Source organism: Mesoplodon densirostris, chromosome 2, assembly GCF_025265405.1.
Source record: "Mesoplodon densirostris isolate mMesDen1 chromosome 2, mMesDen1 primary haplotype, whole genome shotgun sequence".
NCBI classification, from domain to species: Eukaryota; Metazoa; Chordata; class Mammalia; order Artiodactyla; family Ziphiidae; genus Mesoplodon; species Mesoplodon densirostris.
This window is the reverse complement of record NC_082662.1, coordinates 118,528,188-118,551,476: the sequence shown is the minus strand read 5'-3', so window position 1 is coordinate 118,551,476 and position 23,289 is coordinate 118,528,188. Positions and strand designations below refer to the sequence as shown.

Below are 23,289 nucleotides of genomic sequence, written 5' to 3'. Positions count from 1 at the left end.
GGGAATCTGGGGTAGGAATGCAGAGAGGCAGCTGAAAGGTTTATTAACACATGGCAAATGTGTCCAGGAAGTCATTCTTGGAAGACCCTGGAGAATAGTTAGGTTCCTTTTACTGGAATGTGGGATCAAAGACTATAGGGGAAGCCCATTTTCAAAGTCAGGGCCTCCTGGGAAGAGGGAACTCATTCTATGAATGAGAACTTGTTAAAACTGCAGTTATAACTGTCACCTCGGAGTGAGATAGAAAACAATGTGGGGGACAGGGTGGTGGAGCTAATAGCTATCCTGCTTCCTGCTGCCAGGAGACATCATGTCCGTAACAGTTTTGACTCCTCACAATAACCTTGGGAGGTTGATATTGTCAGCTCCGCTGTGCAGATAGGACACAAAGGCCAGGGAGGTTAAGTGACTATCCTTAGGACACATGCTTATAATGGTGGACCTAGGATAGGAACACATGCTACTCTGGCCCCAAAGCCTGTGCTCCATCTACAATATCGCACTGTTTAAGCATCTCCTACATCAGGCTGTCAATGGTTTGAAGGGGGTCAGGGACAATACTAAATGTGGGTAGGAGGATGGGTACAGACATTAATGATCTAGTGGTCCTGAGCCCTAACATTTTCCAGTGGCCTTTGGACCACTGTAGATTTCCTTTTATCTTTGGAACTGTGCTGAGTGAAGAAAGGATGCACTAAGATATTTGAGAAGAAAGCATATTACAGTACATAATTTCTGAACTTCCAGACTAATTTCCAAGACCCAATGACATTCAAATAGGATTTGAGATATGTGTAAATTCGCAATGTATAGAACTCCTTTTTTTCTCCTAGTCTTTAATTATTATAAAGGAGAAAGCTGGTTCAAATAATCATCATTAGCTTATAATGCAGCTGCAGACCCTGGGGTGAATTGCCTGTTTTTAAATCTTGATTTTGCCACGTACTAGCTGTATGACCTTGAGGAATTTACTTAATCTTTTCAGGTCTCAGGTTTCTCATCTGTAAAGTAAGTTTAATAAAATACTTACCTCATAGACTTACAGTGAGGATTAAATGAGTAAAGTGCTTAAATTCATGCCTGCTCTCCCGAAGGTAGTCAATACATGTACCAAAAGTGGACATCACCAAGGCGGACAAACAACCTGGAAGTAATGCAATAATAAAAATAAAAGAGGGAGAAGAACTCTCTGCTGATTCTAATTGTGTTTTAGCTGCCCACAGATGTCTTCATTTATTCTTTCCTTCCTTTCTTCTTTGTTTTAATAATTATTGAGCAGTTACTATGTATCTGGCACTGTTCTAAGTGCAACAGATGCAGAGAGGACACTCGGGGAGTGGAGCCTGAGTGATAGATATAGGTGTCTCATGGTTCAAATTAAATTCAAGACAGCTAATGTCTAGAATAGGCTGTGAGAGGAGACACCACCTTTTCTTTCTCTTTTTTTTTTAAAGATTTTTTTGTTTTTGATGTGGACTATTTTTAAAGTCTTTATTGAATTTGTTACAGTATTGCTTCTGTTTTATGTTTTGGTTTTTTGGCTGCAAGTCATGTGGGATCTTAGCTCCCCGACCAGGGATCGAACCCACACCCCCTGCACCACCAGGGAAGTCCCACCTTTTCTTTTTAAAATTAATTATTATTATTATTATTTTAGTTGAGGAGATTCTAGTGTATGGACCCAGGACATTCTATGATCCAGAACCAGCTCTTTCTTTTCAGCCCTGCTTCCTTCCTATGTTCTCCAAATACCACTTGTTCTAATACCCGAGTCTCCCTCCTTCTGTGTGGAATGTTGTTTCTGCTTCTATTTTCTAGTCTGTAAACACAATAAAGAGAATGAAACTTATTAAGGGTTTGAATTACCTGTAACTGTAAGAAAGCAGTGATAAAAACAACAAAATATTAAAGTTTATAAAAAATCTCTGGCTTTAACCCCAGTGTAAGTGGAGGGAAGCTTAATTGTTTTTCTCACTTCATTTGTCTCCATTGGCTCATCTATAAAATAGAGAGGATAATATCTACTCATAGTGTTCCTATGGAGATTATATGAGTTACTGTATGTAAATAGCCAAGCACAGTTCTTGATACATAATAGGCAAACAGTACATTACGTTTCTACTTCCCTCCCTTCGTCTGTCCTCCCCATCCCCACTATGCGTAACTCTGGGTTCTACTTGTATGTTAAGCCCACCCCCAAAGCACACATACCTTTATTCTCTCTCTCATGTTCATGGATGGGTCTTGTCATTAAGTTCTCCAATCTCTGTTGATTGGAAAGCCCAGGCCTCACTTTCTACCTCCTCTCCAACTCTAGATGCTCAGATGTGTGGGGATGGGGGTAGAGGTGGTCTGGTTTCAAACCCCAGCTCTTCTTACTTCACATGTGACCTTACAAACACTTCCTCCTCTGTTTAGGCTTCAGTTTCTTCACCCGTAAGATGAAGACAGTACTAATATCTACCTCAGGGGACTGATGCATGGGAAGGGTTGCATGGGAAGATGCCAGTAAGACATTTAGCAGAGGGCCTGGTATAGAGTGTGCCATCAATAAGTGGTAACTGTTGATAAAGATGAGCATAGATTTCAAAATATGAGTTTTGCTGGTCATTGTTTTATCTTCACTTCTCTTTCCCCCGGCCTGACATCAAGGCTAGAAGGTGGCTGGTCTCCATCTAACTAACACTGTGGAGCAGCTTGCAGATTAGAAGATGATTTTCTGTCTTTTGGAGATGTGAGGAGAAGGAGGTAGCGGGGGAATGAAACACAATATTCAAGCAGAGGAGAGAATCCCAAGGACCAGGAGGAGGATCTGCATGTGTGTTGGAATGGAAAAGCCACTCCCAGCGCAGCAATTCTGCAAGCGTGCCTTTGTCCAGGACCTCTGCCTTGAACTCCTACACTCATGAACACAATATTTCAGCCAGCCACCAGCTGTTTACTGACCTCACCTTTCTGCCCTCTGCTTGATATCTGGGGCAGTAAGGTGGGCACTTCTGTGTTCAGGGAATATACTTTTTCTAGTACAGAGGGGGATAATTAGGTTCACTCAACCAGATTCAGATGTTCCATTTCTCTCCTCCAAGCCCCACCAGCCAGGATTGTGATAGACGGTGTGGGGATGGGACTGCATGTCCCCAATCCCTCTGGCTCATTCAGTGTGAAGACTATATTTTGAGCTAAATTCACCAATTAAGCCTTTTGAAAGTTATGCCTGAGATTTTCTGAGACTAATGCTCAGATACCACTTCCTGAGTGATTTTTCAGTATTTATATGCTTTTTATTCCCCAGGTTTTGTGACACAGCCGTACATTCATCTTTCCACTTGGCAATATTCCTAGGAAAGAAAAGAAAAAGAAAAGGTGATATTCCATGAGTCAAGGGTCATAAAGCCACATCCAGTCAGACAAGAATCATGCTTCATTGAGTCACAGAATGTGACTTACATCTCACCAGGCAGGGCTGAGGCTCTCTCAGGCTTCAGGAGAGCAAAGGCTTGAGAGTGTAGAACTAGGACTGCCAGGACTCTTGCTGTGTGTGGCAGACACGGCCCCCAGAGAATCTTCTGGAAGGGAGGACTAGAAGAAAAACTTAGAGCCCACCAAGGTCTGTTAATTAATTTCTCTCTCTGATTGGCCAGATCTGGGAGTAACAAACAGACAGAAAGCAACACTGCGTTCTCCTATGCCTCCCCAAAGCCCTGTTCCTTTAATCTGGATTTCAGTCTGTCAGAGAGAACCATTCTCCTGTGCCCCAGGACTCTGGGGTCCCTCTCCCCAAAGCCACAGTGACTGTCCCCAAAGCAGCAGTAGCAAGATCCAAAAACCATGATGCTGGGAATCTCATTAGAAAAGGGGCTCATCAACCTACTCACATAGGTAGTATGTAGGTGTCAGGGAGAAAGAAATTTTCCTCTGCCCTTTCAGGTTCTTCTGGCTGGTCTAAGAATTAAATTGACATGAGACAGATTAACATGAGAAAATCAAACAAAAGTTTAATGACATGTGTACATGGGAGAGGGCCAGGAAAACTGAGTAACTTGCCAAAGTGTCCAAAGACCTCACTTTAAACACCATCTTCAACTAACAAAAGAGGATGTTGCCGGTAGTGATTTGGGGATTCAAAGGGGAGAAAGGCAATTTACATGCAGAGAGAAAAGCAAAAGTTTAGTAAATAAATGTTTGCTTGGCCTGCAAAGACAATGGGACACAGAAAGGAATTTTAATAAACAGACTTTCCTAGGTTCCTCACTGTCTACCACACCTACTTCATATTATAGTTATCTATGGTGATGGCTCCTTTCCTGGAACAAGTCCTCCACCTGTGTCCTTTCAGTCAGTTAGGGGGAAGGTCAAAGGTTCTTCCTGAGTCTTTTGGGACTTAATTGTTTCAGCTCAAAATAATCTGCATGCTAAAGAGACATTTTGGGGTGGCAAGTTTTGCTCCCCTACATAGATGATCTAGGGTTTCCACAGGAACAAAGCTGTTTCATCAGGACATGGTCCTGCTCTGCTTGGTGGATGGAGGATGAAGAGGAGCTCTTGCCTCATGACCATCATTGTAGAAAGTGTCTACAACCTTGTGGAACCCAACCATGTTTAAGGGTGCAGCTTCATTAGACAAGCCACTCACACACTAGGGCCTCTGTACCCTAAGGGCCGAAGGATCTGTCTCTGAGGTCCCTTCCAATTTGAATATTCTGGGAACTGTGACTCATTCATTCACTGATTCCTTCAACAAATACTCATTGTGTGATTCTCACATGGAAGGTACATGGAATATAGCAGAATGGGGACATGGCTTCTGTACTATATACCAGTCCTGCTGGTTTTGCCCATCAGACTCCAAGGCATCACTGCATATTGCATAGGAAAAGCTGAGAACCTTCTCCTTGAGGAAGATGAGAAGGAAGGCCCACATTGGAGTCCTTCCTGTGCCTGCCCTCTTTCTCTTTCCCAGCATTTAGGCGTTGAGCAGGCCCAGCCTTGTCTGCCTTTCATAATGCAAACCCAAGATGGGCCTTTCCAAAGGTTGAAGGAGAATCACATCAAATCTACCAGGTTCCACTGGGACTTGGGCTCTTCAGTAATCCCTAGTTCTGGTACCCAGTTTATGCCTTTCTCTTAGAGACCCCAAAAGTAGGAAAGGTTCCTTTCCTAAAAACCAGTGAACTGAGAAATGAATACTTGAAAGCCAGGCAGTTTATTGTGGTGTCTTTGATAAGCTAAGTAAACTTAGAGAGACTGATAAGCATGAAGTAGTTGCTAGACATTTGGTTCAGTTCCACATAGTCTCTTTAAAGGCCCTCAAACATTTACCCAAGAGCAACTGCAAATACTTAGGCTCATAAGCCACTAAGATCCAGAGACTTAACAGCTAAGAAATAGATATGTAGTATATTTATCACTGCTTGGGAATGGCCAGTGCATAGCCTCATTTGAACTGTTTAAAATCCTTTACAGAACAGCTAAAGGAAGGCTTAAAGCTGGGCAGCAGGTCTTAGCAAGACCTTAAAATAATCATTAAATCTTGGGTTTATTAGTCAATGTCCATTCTTCACAGTTTTTCTGGTAGCTCTGTTTAAATATTTAGCTCTGAAATTAGAAATGTAACGGAGTCTAAACCCATGAGGAAGGAAAGGAAACCCTGATATTGAAATTATGAACTGAGAAATGACTTTAAAATATATATATATGATTCTTATTGTACATTTATCTGAAAAAGACTGAAAGAAATCTGGAGTGGATGGAGGTTCGGAGGTTTTTTTTTTTCTGAAAAAGGAGTGAGTGCATCATCGGTATGTTTGGGAAGTTTTGTCTTTTCCATTCTGATTTTTTTATATCTCTTCTTTTGGCATATTGCATTTAGTTATGAACTACAATACAGGATTGAATACAGGCAGTTACAGGGGCATTTTTGTCTTTTTCCAAATTTAAATGCTTCTCATGTTTTGGTCACCATTAAATGTGATGCTTGCTGCAGATCTCAGATACCCTTTATCACATTCAGGAAGTTCCCTTCTATTCCTGGTTTGTTTGCAAGTTTGTCACTAACAGTCTTTTCAATGGTCTAGTTCCTTTTCTGTATCCATTGATATAATTATATGATTTTTATTCTTTAATTGGTTAGGGTGGTGAATTACATTAATAGATTTTTCTGATGTTGACTCATTCATAATTTTTTTTTTTTTTTTTTGCAGTACGTGGGCCTCTCACTGTCGTGGCCTCTCCCATTGTGGAGCACAGGCTCCGGACGTCCAGGCTCAGCGGCCATGGCTCATGGGCCCAGCCGCTCCGTGGCATGTGGGAACTTCCTGGACCTGGGCATGAACCCGCGTCCCCTGAATCAGCAAGTGGACTCTCAACCACTGCGCCACCAGGGAAGCCCATTCATATGTTTTAAAGGAAAACCCTGCTTGGCCTTTTTATACACTATTGAATTCAAGTTGCTATTTTTTCATTCATTCATTATTAGTCAATAATTATCATTTCCTACTTTATCTATTTTTTGTACCAAAGGTTTGCAATTAGCAATCTCTTTAAATGCTGGGGAACTTTCACCCATTTTCTATCCTCTGAGCCTGGTATCTTTTTGTGTTGTTGCTTGCTTGCTTTTTGAGAGAATAGGTTTTCACTACAATCATTTCCACTTTTTAGAGTTATTAGTCTAGTAAATTTCCCATTTCTTCTTGGTATAATTATGGTAATTTATATCTTCTTCTGAATTTGCCCATTTTACATTCTTTTTCAAATAGATCAATGTAAAGTTTTTCAAGGTATGCTTTTATAATTATTTTGCTCATCTGTATCTGCCCTTTTATCTTTTTTCCTACTTGATTTTGTTTATTATATCTCTCTGATTTATCATAGTTGTTAGAGGTTATATTTTTAAATTAATCTTTCCAAAGATCCAAAATTTTTAGAAAGTTTCTAGTATTTTATATTTGCTTTAGTATTTTAATTAATTTTATTTCATTATTATTTGTTTCTACTTTCTTTGGGTTTATTTTGTTATTCTTTTTTAAGCTTTTTGAATTAAAATATTTATTTTTCCTCTTGCTTTACAGTAAATCTTATAAGGCTATAAATTTCTTTCTGAGAACTGCTTCAGATTTACCTTGTTCAGTTTGATGTGTACTGCTGTTGTAAGTTGTATTATATAAATTTTCAATTTTACTTTTTCTTTAATTCACAGTTAATTTAGATGTTTATGTTAAGATAATACACTTAATACAAAAGAGCTCAGATCCTGGAGTTGGGGTGCCTGAGTTTGTGTCCCATCTGCCACTTGCTATATGTGACCTTGGGCAAGTTGCTCATCCCCTCCGTGCCTCAATTTCCTTATTTGTAAAATGTGAAGAATAATAGTGTTGACCTTAAACAATTGTTGTGAAAATTGAATGAGTAAATATTTGAAAGTTCTCAGAGTAATGGCTGGCATATAGTAAGTGCCATTAAGTGTTTATAAAATAAATCTTCAGTACTATGAGTAGGGGTAATGGAACGTTTGGCTACTTTTTTGGATTGATTTCTTTATTGCATTATGGTCCATGAATATTATTTGTATATCATTGTTTCTGAATTTGTTGAGGCATCCTTTGAGGTCAAAACTTTCTCTGTATGAAGGTTAAACTTTTAGGTTAGGCTTGTTGCTTGTCATAACCTTTTTAGTCCTATTAACCCATTGATTATTTTATTAGTCCAAAAGAAATGTGTTAGTATCTCCCACTATGACTGGGTGTTTGTCAGTTTCTCTCGGTAGTTTTATTGGTTTTTGCACAATATATTTTGAAGCTATGCTGTTAGGATCTTACAAATTCACGAATGGAATACCTTCCTGGTGAACTGTTTTGTTTACCAATATTATAAGTCTCTTAGCGGTTTTCACTTAGAAAGATATTTTGTCTGATATTCATAATGTTACATCAACTTTCTTTTTGTCAACATTTTCCTGGATAACATTTCAACCCCTTCATTTTCAACCTGTGACATATTTTTTTTAAAGGGGAAAGTGGATCCTTCCTTTTATTCCAATTTATTTTTTAATGTTATTTATTTATTTTTGTCTGTATTGGGTCTTCGTTGCTGCATGCAGACTTTCTCTAGTTGCGGCGAGTGGGGTCTACTCTTCATTGCGCTACACAGGCTTCTCATCGTGGTGTCTTCTCTTGTTGCAGAGCACAGGCTCTAGGCACGCAGGCTTCAGTAGTTGTGGTGCATGGGCTTAGTTGCTCCGCGGCATGTGAGATCCTCCCAGATCAGGACTTGAACCCGTGTTCCCCTGCATCGGCAGGCGGATTCTTAACCATTGTGCCACCAGGTAAGTCCCTGTGACATATTATTTTAATAGTATAGTGTAGATTATTAAAATTCAGTCTGAGAGCCTCTGTGTTTCTATTGATTAGCTTAATTCATTCACATTTATTATAATTAGAGTAGTTGTTAAATATTACTGCCATCTTATTTTATATTTTCCATGTGCTAAGATTTCTTAATCTCTATTTGTTTCTTAACAAAACTTTTTGTTTGATTAATTTCTTTGTTCCATTTTTTCTGGTTAGAAAGTTATATCTATATATTTTCTATTTATCCAATTGTTAACCTTAATTTTTACAATTTAATTTTATTTTTGTAGAAGTAAATGCAGAATTAAAAGGTAGAATTAAAAATACAAAAGAGTACTACATTATTAAAACATTTTCTCTATCCACCCATGATTCTTGCTTCTTAGAAGCACCTACTTTCAACTTTTTTACCTGTGTCTCATCTTATTTACCTCCATATTTCTGCTATATTATATATAAAATGTATATAATGGTATCTAATTCCTAAATTTTAGGCATTATCTCTTCCTAGCTCATTTATAACACCATAATTTGTACACATGAACACAAGCCTATGCACATACTTCTCCTCTTGTCATCCTCCCAGTAAAAATTAAGTCTATTTTCAAAATATACATTATGATAATATGCAACTATTACTCACAACTGAGCCATGCAGCATACTCTAAGTGTACATCTCTTCCAGTGCAGTTTTTGTTTTTCTCGCTAAGTTTTAGTAATTGAGTCTGTGAATGAAAAATGTTGCCTGCCATATCAGTAAACAAAGGGTGTTGCAGCCATCAAGATATCACATTACAGCTACCCCCAAGGATGATCCCTGAGGGAACCTAGAATGGAAACAGGATGCCCACTGCCAAGACCTCAGCCACTGTAGCCACACACACCTCCCCTTCCCCCTTCCCCACCAACCTGACTGTGCACCCTGAGGGAACTCAGGATAGGAAAGAACAGGATCCTGGCCCTATATGGCTAGGGTGCATATCAAAGAAATGATTTCAGTGAGCCCAGACTCTTGCATCTTCCCATACATAGTAAGGTGCTAAATTCCTTAACTTGAGCTATCTGGTTTTCTTTAGTTAACAGTAATCTTTTGAAGTGCTGACTACCTGGTCTTTGTTGCAAAAACTCCTGTATATCTGGCTCCTCCCTTACCTCTTTGGAATAGTCCCTCAGAGCTTTCTGAGAGGCTGTGTCCCAGTCTTAAGTTCTCAGTATTGTCTTCCAGATAAAACATAATTCTCAATTTTTAGGTTGTGCACTTTTTTCAGTTGACAGGTCCATTTATTTGTTTAGTTTTCAAGTAGCTGTAATTAATCCAGCCTCAAATTTTCCACCAGAACAGTAAAACCTTCTTCCATAGTTAGATACAGTCAAACATATCAGGTAATATTCCCAAGTCACTTTTATCTGACTGTCTGTCTGTCTGTCTATCTATCTAGTTAGTTGGCCTCCTAGTTAGTTTCTTTTTGTCTTAGGAACATCTCTTTCCATCTTCTCCAATCCAACTCTTGAGTTGCTTTGTAGGACAGCTGCAGGGCTATAATCCTGGAGCTTTCCTTCACCAGTATTCCTCCCACTTTAATAATTCCTCCCAGATTTATTAAAGTATAATTGACAAAAACTGTATATATTTAAAGTGTTACTGTGTGATGATTTGATACACATTTACATTGTTAATGATTACCACAATCAAGTGCATTAACACATCCATAATCTCATATAGCTACCTTTTTTTGTGTGTATGTGGTAAGAACACAAGATCTAATATCTTAACAAATTTCAAGTATTCAATACAGCATTATTATCTATAGTCACCATACTATACATTAGGTCTCCAGAACTTATTTATCTTATAACTGAAAGTTTGGACCCTGTGACCAACATCTCCCCATTTTCTCCCAGCCCCTGGCAACTGTCATTCTACTCTCTGCTTTTGGGAGTTCAACTTTTTTTGGATTCCACATCTAAGTGAGATCAAACAGTATTTATATTTCTGTGTTTGGCTTATTTCATGTAATATAATATCCTCCAGGTTCATTCATGTTGTTGTAAGTACCAGAATTTCCTCCTTTTGTATGGCTAAATAATATTCCATTGAGTGTATATATATGAATGTGTGTATACATATGTATATAAAATCTCCCACATTTTCTTTATTCATTCATCAGTTAATGGATGCTTAGATTGTTTCCATGTCTTGACTATTATGAATAATGCTGCAATGAACATAGGAGTGCAGATATCTCTTTGACATACTGATTTCACTTCCTTTGGATACATGTCCAGAAGTAGGATTGCTGGATCATAAGGTAGTTCTATTTCCAATTTTTTAAGGAACCTCCATACTGCTTTTCACAGTGACTTTTCACAGTGACAATTTACATTCCCACCAACAGTGCACAAAGGTTCCCTTTTATTCCATCCTTGCCAGCTTTAGTTATTTCTTGTATTTTTGATAATAGCTATTCCAATAGATGTGAGATGATAACTCATTGTGGCTTTAATTTGCATTTCCCTGATGATTAGGTGTTGAGCACCTTTCCATACACTTGACCACCAGCATCCTGAGATTCCCTGATCTCTTGCCTATGTTAGTTTCCCTGTTTCCTGGAGTACCTCTTCAATAACTTCCTGAGAACAACAATATGGGATATACATTTCTTGAAATATTACTTCTTTGGAAATATATTTATTATATTCACATATATTGTGAATCATTTATTTAATATATTAACATAGCTTAGAAATAATTATCCTTTACAATATTGAAGACATTGCTTCATTGTTTTCTAACTTCTAGTGTGGTTGTTAAAAAGTGTAATTTCATTTGAATTATCAGTCTTTATAATATGATTTTTTTCCCTCTCTTTCTCTTTTTGGAAAATTTTAGCACTCTTTTACCCCTAGAGTTTTGGTATTACAAGATGATACTCTTTGACATATATACTCTTATTTGTTTTTCCACTATACTAGTCACTCAACCTGGAAGTTGATGATCTTTAATATTTTGAAATATTCTTTTCATTGATGTTGTCTCTCTTCTATTTTCTCTATTTACTTGTTCTGAAACTGGCATTTGTTGGATATTAAACCTCTTCTATTGATCCTCACATTTTGTTTTCTTTCTCTTTCATTACCTAACTTTTTTCTTCTTTTTAATACACTTTCTGGAAGACTTTTTCAACATCCTATTTTTAAATTTACTAATAGAATAAATTGTCTTTAACAAACTTTTTTGTTATAGAAACCTTTTTTGATTCATGAATGCACTCTATTCTCTCATTTATTTGAGAATATTAAATATATATAAATACACATGCATCTATATTTAAATTTTTTTCTCTTCTCTGTGCATTGTCTCTCTTTTTCCCAGTATTCATGTTTTTTTCTGTTTGTTCCATCATGGTCTTTCATGTTAGAAACCACCTTGATTTTTCATCTGTATCAAGGAGAGAAGCTCTAATAAACCAGTTGGAAGTTCCGTGTATATGTCTGTGTATATAGGACAATAAAGTGACAAATAATTTTTCACTGGGAAGTACCCATGTCACTATCTGTAGATGTATTCTCTTGGGATTCTCTGTTTCCCCAGGGAGGATTACTGTAATGTTCTTTCTGGTGGCTACACACCTTGTTGCCAGAATTCTGGCAGACCACGGGGGAGAAGGAGCCTGAGGGGAAGTCTTTCTGCTTGCTATATGGATGTTTTCTTCTTCCCCTATTTTCTACACAACATTTTTCTTTAGCTCTGCAAATATCTCTGGAAAGTGTGAATTTCCAGTACTTTACCTGAATGTGGGAGGGGTACTGACATTGCTATGCAGAGTGGAGAAGGAACCCCTATTTTACATATTCTGGAAGAGCCACATTTACAGAATTAAGAAAGTTGGAATGAAGTCATTGTCGAGAACTCTGAAGGATCTGAGATTTACCTTCCTTCCAAGCTTACAAGTGAGCCTGTCATAGTTCCATGGATTCAGGTAAAAGATGCAAGACCACTTGGACTGAAGCAAAAGACATTATTACTCACAGTAATAGTATTGACATTTGCACCAGTTCTCCAAGCCCCAATTCTTACAGAGGAACACAAAGAGAGCCAGGAATTACCTGAGCATGCAGTGAGTTGCGTTAGAAAAGTGGGATTCTAAGCTTAGAGAACCTGAATCTGAGATAATATAAGTAAACCTGCCTACTCTATGCTCCAGAGAGAGACACTCTATCTTCCAAGGCTGTGCACTATAAAAGTACCCTTGAAATAATAATCTGGGACAAAGGCAGTCAGTGTGTCTGCTCACAAGACATGTAGAAATGCAAGAGACCCAAGGAGAACTGTCAGAGTTCAAATATGTACAGCAAAGTCTAAAAGGGAAGGACGACGTGTTGTGTGTGACAGTGGGTGGCCGTAAATGTTGGCTTCTATAATAAAGTGTAGAAATATTGAGCATCACCTATGGAGGAAAAGCAGTGTAGCTTTTATAAGGGGAATGTATCCTTTAAGAGGCTAGATGAACCATTTGCTGTATAAATAAGAGAAATAATATACTTTTAGTTCAAAAATTGGAAGGGCTCTCTAACATTTGAGCCATTAAAATGAAGAAGATTTATTATGGTTATATTAGAGGTGGGTAATAAAGGTCAAGATTAATGGTTATTTATCTTCATAAAAATGTATATACTCCTCAAAGGTGTGAAGATATAAAGTCAAATGAAAATAAATGGCAGGAATTTCTTTGCAGCTGTCAGGAAGAGGCAGGTAAATTTCAGTGAGAAAATGAAAAATAATGCATTAGAAAAGGAGAGCATAGAGTATGATTAAAGCACAAAGTTCTCTGAGTTATTAATTAAAAAGAAAGTATAATTTGAAGTTACTGTGGGCTATTCCTCAGTATGCAGGGCTAAATTATTTTTTTTAAGATGGATTTAATTAGGGAGAATTAAAAACAAAAGCAAGAACCCTCACACAAATCCTTGGTTCACCTTCATGCAGTTCAGGTGACTCCCCATCCATGCTACTTGAGAAGGTTCAGAGAAGAGCTGGTAAATGCCCTTGTGAGAGTGGCAAGTTCTCCCGTGTGCAAGTAGCCTGATAAGACAGAGACTCTGAAGTCTGCAGTGGTAGAAGCAGAGAATGGATGTGATTTTACTTCAATGAATTATGAATGGTATGAACAGAGCTAATACAGGTTCATTCAACTGACACAATATTAGGAAGTACACAATGATGTATTTAGTTCAATCAAATTCAACCTTTGTATTTTGGAAAATCCCACACACCAAGGCACTCTTCAGCTTCAGGGTCTCAGCTGGGTTTCTCTTTCTTCCTCACAGGAGGCCCCAAGGACTCAGGCTTTTTAAAGCTGCTATGAACCACAGAGCCTAGACCCATTCAGAATCACACTTGTTTCCTAAAAGTGACATGATTGTCTCTAATAATGATAAAAATCATGGCCAACATTTTCTGAGATCTTACTTTGTGTCTGTCATTTTGCTCAATGCTTTATGCATTAACCTATTTGAGCCTCACAATATTCTTCTGAGTTAAGAACTAGTATTGTATAGATAAGGAAAGTATGTTACAGAGAGGATCAGACCTTGCCTAAGGTGAAATAAGATTCAATCGTAGGAACCTATGACTTCAGAGCCTCTGTACTTAACTGTAGTGACTCTCTTGCTGCTTCATCTGTATCTTTATAAATGCTGGTCCCTCTAACTAGATGTCCGCAGTGACACATGCATCATTCACCTTTTCCTTATTGTCTTGGATAATACCTCCTTGATAGTATACTCTGGCCCTACTGCTGAGTTAGATGCCCCTCCTTTATGTTTCCATACCATCTTATACTAATCTCCATCATAGCACTCATTACTCTGTACTGTCATTCCCATTTACCCTTCTCCTCTAATGAAGTTCTGAATTCCTTAACATCAGGGATTCTTTCCAATTCATTATTCAGTCAATAAATATTTATTGAGAAACAAGTATGTAGTAGCCATTGAATCCATAGATCTTAGTACATAGTAGAGGAGTCAGAAATATTTGATGGACAAATAAATTAATCAATACTCTTCTTTGGGATCCCTCTCCCCTTAAGATCAATTGTGGATTTTTTCTTCACTAATCTCACAGAAAAATATAGGAGTTAATTGCATAACCACATTGAATAAAATATAAAGCTAATTAAATTCATGCAAGCTTCCTGTAATTATTGCCTTTTATCTTTAGCTTCCAATTCCCACTCTGAACTGATCACTGCAAGTCTTCCTGGTTAAGCACTTCATGCTTAAGGATCTCTGCTGGTGGGAAGCCTCAAATCTTGTATATACTTAGAGTTGACTTATATAACATTTACTAGGTGCCAGACACTTTTCTAACCACTTTGCATAAATCAACAAGTTAGTCCTCACAGCAACTCTCTGAAGACCATGCCCTCATTAAGCCATTTTAGAGATAAAGAAACCGAGACACAAAGAAGTTAAGTAACTTGCCTATGGTTACATTGTTAGGAATTAGAGAAAAGAGGATTCAGTCCTGGGCAGTGTGAATCTAGAGTCCATGCTTTTAATCACTGGGCCCTATTGCCTCTCATTACTCTCTATTTCCTCTAGAGCCACAATGATGGGAAATTGCATTTTGACACATTGTTTGTGAGAGATCATTTGGTAAAAATTTTGTAGAGAAGAACAATACTCTATTAAATACTCTTTAAAATTTAGGATGCTCATGGTCTTTAACTTTGCATTTTCACTTCCTGGTGTTCACTTATGTGTGAAATGGCATGTTTATAGAGTTTTCTATTTCAGAATTGTTTACAATGGCAACAGCTAGAAAAAAAAAAAGGACCAAAACATCCATCAGTAATAAACTTGGTTAACAAAAATGACATATCTATAAAGTAGAAAGTTACACCACCATTGAAAAAAACAGATAATTATTTAAGTGCTCTACAGAAGGACATCCCAGATATTGTTAAATATAGTGGGGAAAGTATTAATGTGTATGTGAACACATATGTGCTTTTATATTAGCTAGTATATGCAAGGCATCTCTGTATTTATATACTGTATATTGCCTGGAAGGAATATAGGGTGGAGGGGTGAAGGGAGGAAGTGTGCTTACTGACTATATTAACGTGACTTTGCTATTTAGTTGTTTTCATAATACAACTTTACTTTTCCATTACCTTCATCAACATGGCATTACTATTCCAAAACATTCTTGCCCAGGAAGACAAAAGTTGTATATAACTTTATTGTTCTTCTTGGGAATCTCTACCAAAAACTTATGTCAATGACCATCAAATTGTTTGGATTTTTGTTTTGTTTGTTTTTTTTTTTTTTTTTCGGTATGCGGGCCCCTCACTGTTGTGGCCTCCCCCGCTGCGGAGCACAGGCTCCGGACGCGCAGGCTCCGGACGCGCAGGCTCAGCGGCCATGGCTCACGGGCCCAGCCGCTCCGCGGCATATGGGATCCTCCCAGACCGGGGCACGAACCCGTATCCCCTGCATCGGCAGGCGGACTCTCAACCACTTGCGCCACCAGGGAGGCCCTTGTTTGGATTTTTAATACATAGCATCAAATGACTGTTAATGCTCTAAGGAAATTGAAACTCTAATCTCAAAAGTATTACTCTGTTGAGTCTATCAGTCCTAAATTATTAAATCATGATCCTTACCCAATCCTAATCAAGTCCATGAATTGAAAGACTGGCATACACCATACTCCAAAACTTTGTAAATAGCCTCACTTTGCACTTCCTTCTAACTTTGCACTAATACTTTGCCAAGGTGGTATTCTCCCTTATCAAAGTAAGAATAATCTCAGGCTTGTTTATCAGTAGGTTATTGGGGTAGTATTTTCAAGGAACCAGCATCCTAAAAGCAACAGGAAGGAAACTGAAAGAAGAATAATATTTAACTATAAACCTGTTTTACTTTTGGATTTCTGTGCAATGTCTGTGTATTACTTATTCAACAAAAGAATTGGAAAAAAGGAAGGAGGAAAGAATGAAAGAAAGAAACTAAAATATTGGATGGGAACACTTCAAGAGAGAATATAAATGAAAAATCCCAGACCTCAGTCCTTTGTCATTTCAATATGTAGAGGCAAAGTAGGAGCAACCAACAGAGAAACAGCATCTATGATACGACTGAGCTAAAAAAAAAAAAAAAAAAAAAAACTTCCGAATGCTTTAAAATTCTTAGATTGAAGCAGGGTCATTTGTAGAAGAAAGGGAGAGAGGAAAACCATAATTTATGTTTGTGGTTGTGATTAAATTTCATGAATTCTAGAACACCTTAGACACAAGGGGCAAGGGAATGACACCAAGTCATTCTTTGGAGGGGAGGAAAGATTCCAGCTGCACCAATTCAGGTAAGCAAGACAGAGAGTAGAGTTAACTTGCCACACTGGCATGCCATTTCTTCCTCAATAAATCCAGTGGCCTGGGTCCTGTCTGGAGAGAAAGTGCTGTAAAGAAGGAGAAAAGAGCTGGAATTGAAGTTGGAGATCCAGCACAGACTGCTTTCTTCTAAGAAAAGACGTTTGCTTGTATCTTCCTTCTTCAGTTTCCACTGTGGGTTCAGTGGCCAACCCCCCTTCCAAATTTGATGAGAAACATTAATCTATCCATCCAAGAAAGACAAGACACAAAGAAAGCCACATCTGGAAACATTATAGTCAAATTGTTAAATGCCAAAGACGAAATCATGAAATCAAGAAGAGATAAACAACTCATCACAAACAAGGGCTCCAAAAAAAGATGAACAGCTGACTTTTCTTCAGATAATAGAGTCCAGAGTCAATAAAACACATCTAAATTGCTGGGGGGAAAATCCTGTTCATCAATAATTCTTTTCTTTTTCCCCACGTTTTCTTTTAAAGGAAATGTTTAAAGTACCCAACCTTAAAAAGTGACTTCAGGAAAAGAAATGCAAGTAACTGTGGATCTGAAGAATGTCTGTAGGGAATGATCTATAGCTTCCTCTTAAATACAATCTGAAGCTTTCAAAGCATAATGCCCAAGGTCTTAAGATCAAGAATTCTATATTTAGCAAAACTATCATTCAAAAATGAAGGTGAAATAAAGACATTTCCAGGTAATCAAAGACTTGAGAGTATTTGTTGATAGCAGACCTGCCTTACAAGAGTGCAAGAGGAAGTTTTATAGGCTGAAAGGAAGTAACACTTGACAACAATTGGAGCCCATACAAAAAATATAAATAGTACCAATTATAGTAATTACATAAAGCATAAATGTATGCTCTTATTTAGATTAAATTTTGATATCAAAAGTGATCATATACCTTTCCCTTCCTACCCCAGCACTGACACCCATGGTGGTTTCATGCATGAATCTCTTTGCAGTAAACTATGACTCCTTATATTTGCCTGTCTCTGCAATCTTAGGGGCAGTAGTTTTCCCTGTGTCCTCACCTTTCTTATGGATTCAAGAACTGTTGATTTTTCAGCCTGTTCAGGCTTTCACTTTCTTTCATTAGGATAGAATGGTGTGTTCCATGCTCCTTACACGTGGAACCAGGAACCAGAATTCCCAATCAGATTTCTTTTTGTCAAAAATATCCTTTCGAATAAATCTCCTTTCAAGCATCCAAGTTGAATTAATTCTAGATTTAGTTAACTGTATGTGTTATTATAGTTTATTTCAGTTTATGGTGTACACTGAACATTTTAAGTTTGAATTTTATGCTGTAGACCATATTTTGACCTCATAGAAATCTCAAGAACTAGAATCAGTGGGCATCAATTTAGAGGGCTATATACTTATAATATTAACAATAGGCTGAGGTTATAAGAAAAGTTTTTTTGAAGTTTGTACTTGAAGCTCACTTTTATGCTGGCCCTAGTTGTGTCACATGACACATCACCAGTCACATGAAACCTTGACACCAGTGACTTTATTTACAATATTTCTGTCTGGAAAATTTGCAAAACTACTTAAGAAGAGATTTTAATATCCTTCTAATAATCCTGGAAAAGAGCTTTATTATCTACAATTATGTCAAGGAATTCTTGACATCTTTACTTTTAAGTGTTACAGACTCTCATTAGAGTTGGTCATTGAGATCAACTAATTTTAACATTTGCTGATCTCACTATCATGTTTGAATTAAGCTCTAAAGGCATAGCTTTACCAGATGCTTACCATGGTGAGATGAGAAACACAGAGGCAATGTCTTCTTCTGGCTAATGCTATCCTGAAAATGGTAGAAATAATGAAGATATAAGAGTCAAAAGGACAATTGCAAAGGTAGTAGTCAGAAGACTGTCAGTGACAGGATCAGTGATTGGACTAGCAGAAACCAGGTCCAACATGACTTAGACATAACAGAGAAAATGATCAGTGAGTGGATCACAAAAGGTTAGCTAGAGAGTGGCCACAGCCTGAACCAGTGATAGAAGCAATGCTGTTGCACACACTGAGGATGCCAGCCTGACACAGGTCCTCCAGTTCTTGAACTGAGTAAGAGTGGGTTGCAGGTGCCAGCGAAAAGGTATTACCCCATTAATGCTATGGGTTGGTGATAAGAAAGCAAAGAAGATGATGATCTGTGTCTCACAGTTCTCCAAGAATCAGATACTGATTCTTGCCTACAAGACTTGAAAGCAAAATGAGATAATACCCGTGCTGAACATCTTTGAAGGAAACAGGACACTAAAAAAGAAACACAGGGAGAATGTGAAAGTGATAGCTAGTAAAGATTATAGTCCCAATGATGACATTATCAGCCACTGTTATGAAGTATAGGCTTAGAGGTAGAAAAAAACATTCTTGAAAAATAACTCACTCACCTCTATGTATACCATTTCATTGAAAAATTTCACATTAGGAAGACATTTAGAGAAAGTCAACATTATTTATTAACACCAGGTACTTGTTCTTTTTCTCTAGGGAGTATACTCTATAGATCAAGAAAGAGACATGTCAAAATTTACTTCAAAAAAAGAGCATTGACCTCTATGTCTGGAAACATGGCTAGTAGGGTAGCCTGAATGGCCCTCCCAAAGCCTGGCCAAGTACTAGTCATCTTCTCTACACAAAGAAGCAGGAAAGGAGAGCCCAGGACTGAGGATACTGTTCTGGCATGCTCCCAGGGCACAGACTTTGTGTTGGCAGTCACATTGACAGAGACGAATGGATCAATCCCAGATATTCATCATCCTTCCCTGTGTTGCTGCCTCCTCATTGTGTCATCAAAGGCCCAGATCAAGGATGAGTACAGAAGGTGTTGAAGTGTCAGGCTCACTGAACACCTGCATCTTTGACCTGAACCCGCCTCTTTAATGGTCAAGTAAGGTAGCTGTTTTCATAATTCTGCTGTTCATCTTATGTTGAAACTTTCCCTCCCTTCAAACCCTGTCCTAAATAGTAAATCATGAAAAACTTCTTAATTTGTTCTCAAGGATGGTGAGCTTTTGGCCAGTGGAAGAGCACTGATGTTCCCCTGAGCCTCGGACATTATTTAATAGTGCTGCTCAGAGTACTGTGTAATCTGTTGTATAGTTAGAATCTCACCTCTCCCTTTCCTTTGTCCAGTTCATTCAGATCCAGATCTTCCTTAGAGTTTAAGCCAAACTCTACTGCTGTTACTGAGATCCTCTTTAAAGATTTCTCCAGCTTTGGGTGTGGTAGCATAGCCTTGTTCTCTTTTTTTGTCCTTTTGACTTTGTACCTGCTGACTCTCTCTGGCAGTGTCATCATTGTGACTATCATTTGCTTGGGTTGTCACCTCCATGCTCTGTTGTACTTCTTCCTGAGCATGCTGTTCATCTCTGAGAGCTGCTACACTCTGGTCCCTACATTCTGTCTGGCCTCCTGAGCCCACTGCCATTCAAGACTATGCCATCTAGCTCTTGAATGCATGAGCTATTTCATGTATGCAACCAACAACTGTTTCCTGTTCATGGCCATGCAGTATGAACACCATGTGGCCATCTGCAGCCCCACTATGGGATTCAGTCATTGTATTAGAGTTTTCCAGAGAAACAGAACCAAGAGAATATATATTGATATATGTAAGAGATTTATTATAGGGATTGGCTTGTGTGGTTATAGAGGCCAAGAAGTCCCACAGTGTGCCCTCTGAAAGGTGAACAGCCAGGAAGGCTGGTGGTATCATTTAGTCTGAGTCTGAGGGCCTGAGGATCAGGGGGCAAATGGTATAAATCCCAGTCTCAGTCTGAAAGCCTGAGAACCAGGAACGCTGATGTCTGAGGGCAGGAGAAGATGGATGTCTCAGATCAAGCAGAGACAATTTGCCCTTCTGATTCTATTCAGGCTCTCAACAGATTGGATAATGCCTGCCCACATTGGTGAGGGTGATCTTCTTTACTCAGTCTACTGATTTAAATGCTAATCTCTTCTGGAGACACCTTCACAGACATACCCAGAATCAATATTTTACCAACTAAATCTCGAGACATCCTTAGTCCAGTTAAGTTGACACATAAAATTCACCATCGCAGTCACCCTAGGTAAGAGGCCTATGCCAGTTGACATCTGGGTCACTGGGAACTGGCCTGGATATGACACTGTACAGGTAACATCTGTGTTTGGCCTGCCCTTCTGTGATACCTTGGTCATCTCTCGCTTCTTTTGTGATGTGAGGTACCTGTGGGAGCTGGCCTGCACAGACAGACATCACTGTCAGTGACATCATCAATTTGTCATCAGTGTCTGTGGCTTTGTTTTACCCGTGGGCCTGGTCTCCATCTCCTATGTCCTCATCTTCTGCACCATATTTAAGATTGCTTCATAATCTTAAGATTACCTTGGAATCTTAAGGCCTTTGCCTTTAAGAGTCAGAAGAAGGCCTTTGCCACCTGTGCCTCCCACCTCACAGTGATCATCGTCCACTATGTCTGTGCCTCCATCATTTACCTGAAGCCTAAGTCCCAGAGTTCCCTGGGGTAGGACAGACCCATCTCAGTGACCTACACCATCCTCACTCCCTGGTGGACCTTGTCATGTTCAACCTAAGGAACAAGGAGGTCAAAGGTGCTCTTCACACAGCCACAGTTAAGATACTACTCAGGGACTTCCCTGGTGGTCCAGTGGTAAAGAACCCGCCTTACAATGCAGGGGACGTGGGTTTGATCCCTGGTCAGAGAACTAAGGTCCCACATGTGGCAGGGCAACTAAGCCCGTGTGCCACAAACTACAGAGCCCACGTGCTCTGGACCCTGCGCACTGCAACTAGAGAGAGAAAACCCTTATGCCACAACTAGAGAGAAGCCTGTGCGCCACAAAGAAAGATCCCATATTCCTCAATGAAGATCCTGTGTGCTGCAACTAAGACCTGACACAGCCAGAAATAAATAATAAATCTTTTTTTTTTTTTTTAAAGATACTACTCAACCCTCAGTGCATCCAGACTATGACAGCTTCCCTTCGTGTACTCACTCTTCCAAAGTGTTTACAGTCAGGAATACCCTCCACTACACCAGGTGCCTCCGTGGGGTCTGCTCCTGCAATGGCATCTCAGGAGACAGCTCCTCTCAGACTGCCAGTCACATTCCCATGACACCAGGTACAAGGCCCTGAGTCTGGTCAGTTCTTATTTTTGCTGAATAATACAAAAAAGGGAAGATTCGTGTTAGACACCTTGGAAAAAGCTCGAGGAATTTTATTCTGCTTTGAGGCCAGGGAACCTTCAGAAGAGAAGATGACATTTGTCAATTTAGCTGTCTGTTATACAATTTCCCATCATGTTTTTGTTTACAAACTTTGGTACAAGTGCACTGGTCTCTCTTTCACCCCCACCCTGTAAAAGCTGGCTGAGCCTTGCCTGTATGCTGTTTCTCCTCCCTACTAATACCTCATGCCCTGCCCACCATTAACATGGGGTGTAAAGACTGGGACTTAATATCACACTGATGATAAAATTCTTTATCTTTGCAAATACTTTACAGGAAATTTGCACATACAGGATTTTACTTGATCCTCAGTGAAGCCTGTAAGGTAGGTAGGACAACAGTTATCATCCCTATTTTGTAAATGAAGAAAGTAACACATATAAAGATAGGATTGATTTGCCCAGGCATATAAAACTAGGCAGCTGCAGAGTCAGGATTTAGATCTAGTTCTTCTACCATTGTTTCTTGCTCTTTCTAATTAATCAGTTTACAAGAAGCAGAAACTTCTTGAGCAAAGTTAGGGCCTTAAGTGAATAGCATAGGGAGGACAGCTGCTGGTCTATAGGGTGATTGTGTGTATTTGAGGGAAAAAAACATTCCATCACCTCCTCTAGACACTGCTGTCAGAAGTTGCCATAGTTATTTTACTGCCTCTTCCGGGAAATTATCATAAATCTATGATGCCTAAAATGTGAATGGCACTCCCTTAGATGTGACACTGTCACGTACTGTACAACCTGCAGAATCCTACGCTGTGATTATGACTGTACAGATGAAAAAGGGGCCTAGAAACAAATAAGTGCCAGTTTCTTTCCCAGAGTCTTTATTTAGTCCTGGATTGTCTGAAAGGCTGAAGTCACTGACTGCTATTATCCACTAGAATACCTCGAGTTTCTCTAAATCAAGTCTGGTCAAGAGAATGTTTAAAACTTATAAGTTCTGGAGTTATTACAAAGGTGAGACCCAACACTGGGATCCTAGACAGGACTACACTCTCTGGGTCCTGTAAACCAGAGCCATCCCCAAATCTAGCAAGAGCTAGTGGTACAAATTTACATACATTGAGTTAAATGCCATGGTTACTCACCCTGCCAACATCCTAGGATATCTTCCTAAACAGAGCTCACACATACAGGCGCTATGATGTTAAATTCCCAGTTCTGAGCCTGGTGGGTCTTGTTCTGCTACCAAAGAAGAAAACATGCATGCTTTAAGTATTTACTGTATAGTAAGCACTGTGTTAGAAATTATAGGGCTTCCCTGGTGGCAGAGTGGTTAAGAATCCCCCTG

The 23,289-nt window shown here is 38.9% G+C and overlaps 1 pseudogene; it reads left to right on the top strand.

Moving 5' to 3' along the window:
- The first annotated feature begins 20,289 nt into the window (after nucleotides 1-20,289).
- On the top strand, nucleotides 20,290-21,887 carry LOC132503757 (olfactory receptor 10J3-like; annotated as a pseudogene).
- The last annotated feature ends 1,402 nt before the right edge of the window (nucleotides 21,888-23,289 follow it).